Genomic DNA, 10,250 nt, shown 5'->3' with positions numbered 1-10,250 from the left:
AAAAAGGAACATACAACCTCCTGGTGCTGGGCTGACGTTATGTTACAGCAAAATTTTATATCGTTTTTTCATATTTCACAGACCTAATCATTTAACAGAAATATGCAGTGGTCAGAAAAATACCATACAGACGCTGTAATATTAATATATATAATAATATTTGAAATTATTCATATTTAATGTATTTTCAGCAGATCTGGGTATAAAATCAAAAGACGTTCATTCATCAGAGTGATCATTGAATTATAAATTTAGGATTTTTATACCTACATGTTTCCTTAACATTAGTTTCTTCTTTTAACTCACAAACAGGTGAGCTTTATGCTGATCAATTGCTCGTTAAAATCGTCACTCTATAAAAATATACTAATATTTTAATAGAGTGACAGCAATAACGAGCTAAAGAAAAATACTAATTATTTATTATTTATTAGTTATTACTAAATATATATAACTAAGTAAATACTAATTATTCATTAAATATTTATTTAACACTAAATATTTATAACTAAGTTAATACTAACTAACATAAATATAACTAACAAAAGTTAGTACTAACAAAAAAATACTTTATATGAAATAAGTATGATAAAAAGTTTTATAAATTATGTATGTGTATATCTATTGATGTAAAAGTACCCATTATGTATGTGTGTATCTAATAATATAGAGATACCCACTATGCAAAATATCTTCAAAACCGCCAAAACTGATTTTTTTCCATTCTAATATTTGTGTACAATATAAAAATTTGAGCAAGTTTTATCAACTATTCTAGAATCTTTAAACATTTTACAATCCCTAATATAAATACAAAAGTATGTCTGGTTGGGTCTCAAATAAAGCAAAACATTTAAAAAGTTTTTAAAAAATCGACATTTTAAAAATGACAACTTTTTGACAATGTTGATTGATTCTAGTGACAAGAACCATAGATTTAACCAAAAGAATCATTATAGCGTAATATTAAAAAGGAAATCATAAATTATCTCAGGTTTAGCAAGCAATATTTACGTACGAAATAACTTTATATGGTTTACACTTTTTCTGGGCTATCTTTTTACTTATAGGAAATAATGTTTTACCTTTTGTATCTGATTTTATACATTTTAAAAAAGTATTGTGAGTATGAATTGAAAATTAGCGTTTTTTAAAAATCAGCTGTTTATTTTGAGAAGGCTATCAGACTCAGATCATGCAAAATACTGTCCATCGGCAGCTACGACTTTCTCCCACCTTTCAGGTTTATGCGGTATCGGTATAGTGGTAGAGTGCCTGCTTAATAAGCAAAAAGTTCCGAGTTCAATTCCCATCACGTCTCTGGTAGTACCGCGCTCAACTTGTTTCTCCACTGTCGTAGCTCTTTCAACCTTGGGGAGTTTAACAGCATAAAAAAAAAAAGAAGAAAAAAGAAAAAGCCTTGGTCTGTTGAAGCAATCAAGTCATCGACCCATTTTTTGGTTTTGTCATTAGAAAAAAATTGCTACTCAGCCAGGCCATAGGTCGTCGACCGGAAAAAATGGTTGTCAGTGAGAGCAATGTCTGATGAATATGATCGGGTAAGACTTCCCATTTGAGATTCTACAGGTAGATTTTCAAAAAATTTACAACATGGGATCGTGCGTTGTCATGTTAATGAATAAACTTGTCATGTCTTTCAGTATATTGCGGCCTTTCATCCTTCAATGCTTGGCTCAGCTTGACCAATTGTTGTCCTTAAATGTCTGCTGTAATTGTCTTGTTTGGTTTAAGCGGCTCTTAATGTATTACTCCGAGCTGGTACCGCGAGATAAAGAGCCGAGTAACGTGAATATTTGGTTTTTCTGTCAATGTTGATGGGTTGCCAAAATTGATCTTTGCTTTTCTGCGTTTAGGGTTCTCGTAACGTATTCACTTTATATCACCAGTAACAATTCGATGAAAACAATATTTTCTTTTTTGTTGCGCCAGAGGCTGTTTACCGGTTAAAATATCATCTTTTGACGTCCCTCGGTTTCAAATCATACAGCACCCAACTTTCTTGCTTTTGAATTATTCCCAGTTGTTTCAAGCCCCTAGAAATTGTTAATTGATCAAGTCCTAATATTTACGCAAACTCTTCCTGTGTCTGGCATGGATCTTCATCAAATAATGCCTCCAATTTGGTATCTTTAAACTTTTTCTCTGCACAAAGATATTCTTTATCTTCGAAATCAAAATCGCCAGCCTTGAACTGTTGAAATTATCTTGTGCATGTTTGTTCTAAAAGAGCATTGTCGCAGTATGCTTCCGCTAATATTCTAATCATATCAGTTGCTGTTGGTTTACGGTGAAAGTAATATAAAGGAATTCCCCGTAAAAACGATTTCGTTGACACAATCTCAGCCATGTTTAAAATTTTGGACAAAAACGTCTTTAAACTCGGGCGGTCGAAATTGGACTGACATTTTCACTCTAGGGTTTAAGCTTTCAGGTAAAATTTATTTCAGCCCGATCGGAGTCTCAATACAAAATGCTCTTATTGAGTGAATATTCCCAATATTTAAATTAATAAATTTTTATAAAGCGTGTATTTATATACATTTATTTCTATTCTTTATATATCTTATTCTTCATACATGCATTTAAGTAAACACGGAATTTGTTTTAAACAGAAAATATGTTTAACTTACTTCCTGATGAAGCTACTGATGGAGAGCTGTTGCAGAAAAAACAAGAAAAGTTTTTTTACTAATTTATTGCTATGTTCTTTAAGAACATTTAGCGCTTTTTTTATAGAATTCACTAACATAATTTATATATATATAAATTTGGTATATATATATATTTATATTTATATTATAGTTGAACTTAAGTAACCCAAGAAAAGTCAAACCCAGTGACCTTAGTAAACTCGAAGGATTCCATATATCACAGAAATTAAATTTACTTCAAAACTATATTAACCTAGATCTCAAAGAGCCAGAACTTTATATTGTCTGACCACGAGACAGTATTTAAGCATTAACACAAAAAAATTATAAAATTATTTAAAAATTTATCATTATTAAAAAATCATACCATGATTTGAACTTTTAAAAAATGTTATAAAGTTTTTAAATTTGTTTTCAAATGTTTTTACATATTTTCGGAAATGTTTAATTAACAATATTTGTAAACACATCTGAAAAAAAAATTCATATACAAAACAAAAGAAAGTTGTTTAGGTTAAACTTATGTTCCGTTTTACCTGCATTTCCTGTATGATATGTTACGAACTACAAAAACCGAGTTTTTTTTATAAAAACTTCCAAGAGGTAAAATGTATGAAAACTAAATTAAAAAACAAAAAACTTTTTTTTACTTTAATTTTTTTTGAGCTGATATAAAATATTAAAACCCATAACTAATAAAAACCGTTAAGATTCCGTTTTTAACAGCTTTTGATTAAATTTGATTTAGGTTTCATTGCGTGTTGTTAGGGCTCACTCTAGGACCATAAGTAGTGTCAAAGAAATTTTTTTTCCTGCTTTTATTGTGTTTTAGTCTGTAAAAAATTTTAAAATCTGAAATTTTTAAGGAATTTTTTATTATTAGGTTGATAACTTTTAAAAAGGTAAAAAAAAATTTAAGAGCTGAAGAAGTCTCAAAACTACGAAAGAATCTACTAATTGTCCAAAATGCGGAAGCAAAATAGAAAAGTATGTGAAAAAAATACACACACACACACACACACACACACAGACACACACACACATGAATGAATATGAAAAATTTGACGGTTTTTAAAATGACATTGGTAAATTGAATATAAAAGCTTGAGACAATGAATAAAAACAAGACTCCTTTAAAGAAAAACTTATAATATGTCGTTTTATTTAGTTAAACAAAACCAATCAAACATATAATTTAATTTAAAATGAATCATTTCTGACTCAATTCAAATGTAATATAAAAGGAAATATATTAAAAATATCCCGCTTTTGGAAAGTGTATTAAAAAGAGAGGCGGATTATTGGAATATGAAATGAATAGAAAATGTTCATGTTTAAATCGATTAAATAAGTGTTTTCAAAAATTTGTTAAAGATAAAAATAAAATAAATATTAAACTTAAACACCCAAAACTAAAAAAATCAGACATTTTAAAATAGTTTTTATGCTGTTCTACCTCATTGTGGGCCGTAATAATGTCAATGTCCCATTGTGAGCCGGGTAAAGCCCTAGACTACCGAAGATGTAGAATTTGAAGTTTCAAAACGTCATCTGAAATGTTAGTAACAGAAAATCGCCTTATTAAATGATTTCTAAAGATCACTACACACTTTGAGTGTCCTGACTAAATTAAGTTATATTATAATTACAACAAAATTGTTATCTGAAAAGAATTACTTTGTTTTTTCTATTTTACTTTTATTTGTTCATTGCTTTGTTAGTATGTCAGATTTAATTGATAAAGTATTTATCTAGGTTATTTTAAACATAAATTTGTTATATGTATTTACACACAAATTTAATACACAAAAATAAAACTAACATTTTATGCCTAAATTATTATTTTCTTGATTTTATAACAGTATGTTGAATCAATCTACTGTTTTAAAGATAATTACATAGCATTTAGCACTTTTTCATACAATCAAAGTATTTAGGAAGTACGACGTGAAAACTAATATAAAATAATAATATTCTTTACCATAAATTTTTTTAAACTTATAATTAAAATACTTTATATAAACTCTTTTCTAAATATACCCATAATATTTAATATCAACAGTCCGTTTTTGCTATACCCTTATGAATTACCCTAATTTCTCACCATGATCCTCACTGACGCTACTCATGTTTTGGATAAGAAATTTTAGTGTGCATGCATGGATAAGAAATTTTAGTGTGCAGCAGACGAATATTTATGAACATAAGACAACCCAGTTTGTTGAACTTTTCAATAAGCTTAGGTATCGGATGTTCTGTAATTAAATAAACACCAAGCATTTTTTAAAAAACTTTGTGATTGCTCGAGTTTCTCTGTCATTAAAATTGCTTTGTTAGGTTCATCAAACATACAAATTTTATCTTTTCCTCAAATAGCTTTGAAAAAATTAGACAAATTTCTTGTAAAACTTCTCATTTAAAAGTACTTTTACAAACTGTTTTACCAATTTTAGTTTAATATGAATTAGGCGTAATTAGACTTTTTGGGAATCTACAAGAGACTGTTTGAGAAAAATTAACAACCCTGGCTGTAGTTTCGCTACCCTTTATTTTAACTTTTCTGTACTTTGTATTATAAATCATACGAAGTAAAAATCATTGTGATGGTTCTTCGGCTCTCTCCATACTCTCTGGAACGGAAAAAGAGATTGTTTTTCTTCTACCTTGTAACCATTCTGCTAGTGTAATTTAAAAGTTTGCAGCCGTGACGCACTTGCCTCAGAAACGTAAGATCAGTGTTCAAACCCCACCTCTTGGCAAGTTTTGCGACATCGGTTGGGAAAGAGGCGTAAACTTCCTTTTAAATGCGGTGCTCGGTGATAAGACCGTAAGAATTTCTTGGGGCACCAAAAAAAAAAAAAAAAGGATTCCTTACAACACACTGTTTATCTTGATCATCTATGGGTATTTCAAAAAATATTGCGTACGCTATCCACGATATGTAATCTTTTGTGATCTTATGCAATACCTACTTTTTATCAGTATAATATCCACATACGTAGCAAAATATCATCAGAAAAATTTCAATTTTTTGTAGTAGCCATTATGAGAACTGATCTGATTGACACAAATTAGAACAGAATTGATCCAACCAGCACAAACACGTAAATAATGCGTATTGGACATACAAAAAAAGAAACAACAACTTATAAGGTGAAAATAGTTTTCAGATGCCCTATTGAGGCCTAAATATATCCGAAACACATGCTGGAAAAGATGTAGTTTTCAAAGCGAAAAAAAAAAAAAAATTTAGCCAATCAAAAGTAAAGGTTTAAAGAAAAAAGTCCTTTATTTATTTCGATTAACTGAATTTTTAACCTCAAGGTTAAATATTAAGTTAATCGAAATAAATGTTTATGAATTATTATCAACCAAAAATTCAAAGTTTTCGGTTGATAAATTAAAAATATCATATTCTATTATTTTAGAAATAAAAAAATTTAGTTTCAGTTAAAGACCATCGATTATTTAAAAGACAACTTCAATTTTGCATTATTATTGAATTTATTAACAAAACTTTTGTAATAGAAGATGTTTTGACGAGGTTAGTGGGGACTAGGGACTAGTTTTTAGTTACACCTATGTACGATTTAACAACAATAAAAAGAATTGAACAAAAATCAAAAAAACAACAAAAAAGCAAAAAAAAGAAAATAATAATGAAATAGTAACTTTAACTTCTTTATTTTTTATTTTCTTTATTTTTTATTTTCTTTATTTTTTATTTTCTTTATTATGGGCAAACAACAAAAAAATACTCATACAATTTTTACAAATGTATACCCATGGTCCAACTAATATATAAAAAACATAATTTAAAATTAGTTGCACTATTACCACTGAATACCAAACAAGCATTAATATTATAAATGAACATATATATCAATAAGCGATTTTTTAAATATAACATGTATTGAAGAAGTTTTAAAAATTGTTTTGAGTTTCATTTATGATTTATTGATGTGTCTAACTTTTTAAACATTTTAAATGCCTAAAATGAATAATTTATAACAGTAAATGAACGGATATTAATAAACAAACTAAAATAGTGAGGCTCCTGCTCTTTTATAACTACGTTTGACGAAAACGTTAATAAGTCATGCATGTAAGTTGCCATTTAATAAATGTAAGCTGCCTGGTAAAAAAATTGGTTTCAGAAAATTTAATTTACAAGTAATCATAAAATGAAATTTTTATTTGAATTTTTAGTTAAAGTTTTTTGTTTCAACCAACTTGTAGGTATTTTAAATATTTTTTTAAAAATCATGCAAAGGATTTGGACACTCTTTTATTTAAACGAAGACTCTTCCAAAAATTAGCAATTTAAGCCATAAAAAATATAAACAAAACACATACCGTAAAAAACGTTGTTTTCAAAGTCGACAAAAAAATTCTGTCGATCAAAATTACAGGACATTAAAAATTCAATTAATCGAATTAAATGTTAAAGAATTATAGTTCATGCTTTAAATCGATGTAAATATAAAAAGTTCAAAGTTTTCGTTTGATTAACTCAAAATGCCGTATGCTGCTATTTTAGTAATAACAAATTTAGGTTCAGTTATATACCATCCATTATTTAAAAGGCGTTTTCAATTTTGCATTACTATTGAGTTTATTAACAAATTTTTTGTAAAATAAAAATTTTCCAATAAATGCTCTATATTATCGTGATTTGTTAAAAGTTTAAAAATATATAGAAATATGTTTTGTCAAGGTTAGTGGAGATTAGCGACTAGTTTTTAGTTATACCTTTAGCATGTACAATTTGACAACAAAAAAGTACAATTTAACGGTAAAAAGAATTAAACAAAAAATCCAAAAATAGAAAAGGAAAAAAAACAAAAAAAAAAACTTGTCACTTTAACTTCTTCATCATGGGCAAATTGCCAATAAAAAAACAATCTTAGACAACCTTTACAAATGTATACTCATGCCCCAGAAAAAATACAAAAAATATAACTTAAAACTAGTTACAGTAATAACACCGAATACCAAAAAAGGATAAATATTGTATAAAAACATATGTAACAAGCGGTTTTTTTTATATAACATGTATTGAAGAAGTTTTACAAATTATTTTGAGTTTTATTTATAACTTATTTATGTGTAAATAGAACTTTCCGTTCAAATACAGTTATACAAAGTTGGTCTTGAAAAGACGTCTTTTAAACGCTCAAAAGACGTTCTGAACGTTTTCTGAACATTTATAAGACATTTGTTATGCAATAAGCGTATTTTAGCAATCGCAAAATTTGTAGGGTTTTATGGACAAAAATTTAACATTCAGTAATCATAACAGAAATGGCGACCTGTGTGCCTTATTAATTAAAAGAATTACGACACAAAATTAAAACATATTTCAAATTACAGATCTAAAAAATATCATAAAAACTCTCATTGTGGTTTAGTTTTTTGCGGTCACCAACGTCATTTCTATCCGGCGCTCTTTTCAGGATAACTCCAAGGCAATTTTCTGGTTTATTCTCGGCATACTTGGACATGGTCTCTGCAAAAAACAACAACAACAAAAAAATATAAATAAGATTTACAGAATGTACAATAAAGAATATAAGAAAGTTTTAATTAAGTTTTTACATATGTGAAAGCTAACTGAATTATTATTATTATGTAATAAGTAATTATATATCAACAACAACAAAAAAAAGACAACTTATTATTATGTATAATATAATAGTTTGATTTTAACCGTGAAACCAATAAATAATTAATATTATAGTCAATTTTTTAAACTTAAAAAAACCCAACCTTATCATTTAAAATCATATTGAAGAATCTGCAAAATTTTAAGTTTTTCCCACATTCTATATACTGAATTCTATTATATGTTTAGTTTTTTGTCCTAAAATAGGCGAAAGGAATTTTAATTTCTGTTGATGCGCAACTATTAGAAGTTCAGTTTTTCTTTGACTTTTCAAAATCAATTTACTCAGTCTTAGTGCGTTTTGCAAATAGGCTCCTCATATACCAACAATAATCATTATTAGATTTTTCTATGAAATTCGATATCTTATTCGCAATTACATCCAAATTTTCGAAAAATGATAGATATATAATATACTAATGCTATTGCCATAATTTTGGTTATTACTACTTTGAAATTTCTGTGATGCTATTAACTATTTTTGTTCTTTTTTATTTGTGTGTGCTATTTAGAGAAGAAAAAAAAACTATATAGAAAAGATCACAATGTTAGAGATTCGCTTAAGATTTTTTGTAACTACTTTCAATTAAAAGTGAAGTTTAAATGGATGATATTAGGCTAGAAGCAGATATTAGTTTAGAAAATGGAAATGTTAATAGGCAAGTTAATCGTTGCAGAAATGAAAGAGATAATCTTAGGCGAGATGAAATTAATAATCGACAAAATGCTAGAAATGCTGCTCGGCAAGCAGCAAATAGTTCGAACCCAATTGAGGAGAGCTTGGTTAGGCGAATTAAAAATAATTGTCGCAGAATTGAAAGAGATAAAATTAAGCATTTGTTTTTTTGCTTTTTAATTAAAATATTGTAAATCTATTGTGATGTCTTTTAAATTGAACTAAAGTTTACTAAAAGCCAACATGAAATAACGTCACACCGACAATCTGCATCATGAGAGCAACTGAAGTATGACAACAGGTTACCGAAAAGCAGGTTTTCCAGTTTTTTTTTTTCTTTTATGTTTACTTATCTGTTTCAATTTTTATTTTAGGTTTGTCATATGACGCATTAATCTAATATAAAAGATCAAAGTTTACATATTTTTCTGAATCTGTTATTCACATGTTTGATTGTAAATTAAATTTTTTTTGTTTGAAATGTATTTGTACTCAATTGCTTAGTTAATTATAATAAACTTAGTTATTTTTTAATAAATTTATTAAGTTGTGTGCATTTAACGTTTTTAAGACAATTTTCTTTTTTAAAGAAAATGAATCAAGGGGGTACCAAAAAATTAATAACTCCTGTATAATATAAGCTAACTTCATATTAATTTTAATAATTAATTAAATTTCATGTTATAAAAAATATAACAAGAACTTAGTTTAATTTTTCGTCAATTTAAAGCATGATGAAGTCTTATTATTTTGTGTCAGTAACAAAAAACGTATTGTGTTGAACTTAGGAATGTCGAGGAAAATGGCTCTGCCTCACTGATATGACCTATTTCAGTTGTAAATTTCTCAAATAATGAGTTATATACAATTAAAATAGGTCATATCAGTGCGAGGTAGAATAAATCCTCATACTTTTTATGTTAATTTTATAGATGGCCTAATTTTTTCAATTAGAAAGCGTTTTTTTAAAAGTGTATTAGTTAAAGTTTCGCAACTTTAGATTGTGGAAAATAGCCACAATAAATTAATTATGTAACACACCGACCATAACCCGTATTACGGGTTGCTTTCTGCTAGTAGATTTAAAAAATCCGCGATAAATATCGCTCGGTAACGTAAGTAATGTAACGTAATAATTATATAGTATCATTAAAAAGGTTTATTTTCCTTAGCCGGTCACCTCTGATAAAATTTTATATATTTTTCAAGTTGGTATAGAATTCTTAACATCTTTTGA

The 10,250-nt window shown here is 27.5% G+C and overlaps 1 long non-coding RNA gene across 1 annotated transcript; it reads right to left on the bottom strand.

Moving 5' to 3' along the window:
* Positions 1-7,962: 7,962 nt before the first annotated feature.
* Positions 7,963-8,567, bottom strand: LOC136088428 (uncharacterized). The gene is made up of 2 exons (XR_010642168.1): positions 8,442-8,567; positions 7,963-8,181 (listed from the first exon to the last, which is right to left on the bottom strand). It is a non-coding gene; the product is annotated as an uncharacterized LOC136088428 (long non-coding RNA).
* Positions 8,568-10,250: the final 1,683 nt, after the last annotated feature.

Source organism: Hydra vulgaris, chromosome 12, assembly GCF_038396675.1.
Source record: "Hydra vulgaris chromosome 12, alternate assembly HydraT2T_AEP".
NCBI classification, from domain to species: domain Eukaryota; kingdom Metazoa; phylum Cnidaria; class Hydrozoa; order Anthoathecata; family Hydridae; genus Hydra; species Hydra vulgaris.
This window is presented reverse-complemented; position numbering and strand designations above follow the sequence as displayed.